General features: G+C 36.1%; 1 long non-coding RNA gene across 1 annotated transcript; it reads left to right on the top strand.

Annotated features, from left to right (window-relative positions):
* Nucleotides 1-429, top strand: LOC129579666 (uncharacterized). The gene is made up of 2 exons (XR_008689271.1): nucleotides 1-94; nucleotides 161-429. It is a non-coding gene; the product is annotated as an uncharacterized LOC129579666 (long non-coding RNA).
* Nucleotides 430-1,147: the final 718 nt, after the last annotated feature.

Genomic DNA, 1,147 nt, shown 5'->3' with positions numbered 1-1,147 from the left:
TGCTATTTTGCAGGTCATATTGAAGGGAAAAGATGTTCGTCTGATGATGATTGCATTCCTGGAGCCTGTGCAGAAGGGTACGATCATTGTATGGGTGGGTATTAATAGTGATATCTTAGTTATAGTTAATTTTGATGGAGTATTCGTTGCTATTTTGCAGGTCAACTTGGAGGGAAAATATGTTCATCTGATGACGATTGCGGTGCTAGAGTCTGTATACCAGGGTGCGATCATTGTATAGGTGGGCATTAACAGTGTTATCAAATGATCACTACTTAATAATTTGTCGGCATGATCAATTTGCCCAATTGCTCATTCATCAATGAAAATCTTATTGAGGCGGGTTGCCCATTTCACCTGTAGTATATTCAACTATGTCGACTTTGAAATAAATGAAACATGCTTTGTGTTGAATTAGAAAAATGTAAACATTTTGTGTTTTATTTATATAGGCAATGAAATCGCTTAGTGCCCCCAGTGAGCCAGTTGTATGATCTCCTTTGTATGATCGTTCTTATGAAAGGGAGCTGGCTCATTTAGGTTATATTACCATGTGAAGAAATGTCAGCTCAGTTCCAATTTTTTGTGCAACTAAGCACATACTATGCAATATTGTTCCACACAAATTACAATTTATGGCCGTGGCCCAAAATGTCAGCTTTAATTTCCTTCAACACCTCAGTATCCTTTCGAAACATAGAATTGGCATAAAACTGTGATTCGCAGTAAATTCTCGTTGTATGTGGAATGTGGATACAGTAGGTTGAATGTGTTTATGCGTTATGAGTTACTACACATAAACCAAAAAGAAAAAAATCTCGCTTCGAATCTCTGTGTTTTCCGCTCTTTTTATCTCTGTGTTTTCTGCACACAATCGTTTGTGTGACTTTTTGACATTGTGATGCTGCTTGATAGTTTTATTCACTTGTGCCAATCCGTTTTTTTACTGTTTTTCTGTCTGCATTTGCGGTTTCTGATTTTCAATAAGTCTCCACTGATACACATTGATTGATATTATTAGAAAAATACTCGAATACTTATCAGCTGATGGAAAATTAAAAACTACGTATTTGATTCCCTAGGCGATTAAACTCATATGCGTGAAATCATTCGAATTTCTCGGAATATTATATTCGCAGCATTCTAT

Source organism: Sitodiplosis mosellana, unplaced genomic scaffold (assembly GCF_009176505.1).
Source record: "Sitodiplosis mosellana isolate CC-2019 unplaced genomic scaffold, AAFC_SMos_1.0 Smas_scaffold_6383, whole genome shotgun sequence".
NCBI lineage: Eukaryota > Metazoa > Arthropoda > Insecta > Diptera > Cecidomyiidae > Sitodiplosis > Sitodiplosis mosellana.
This window is presented reverse-complemented; position numbering and strand designations above follow the sequence as displayed.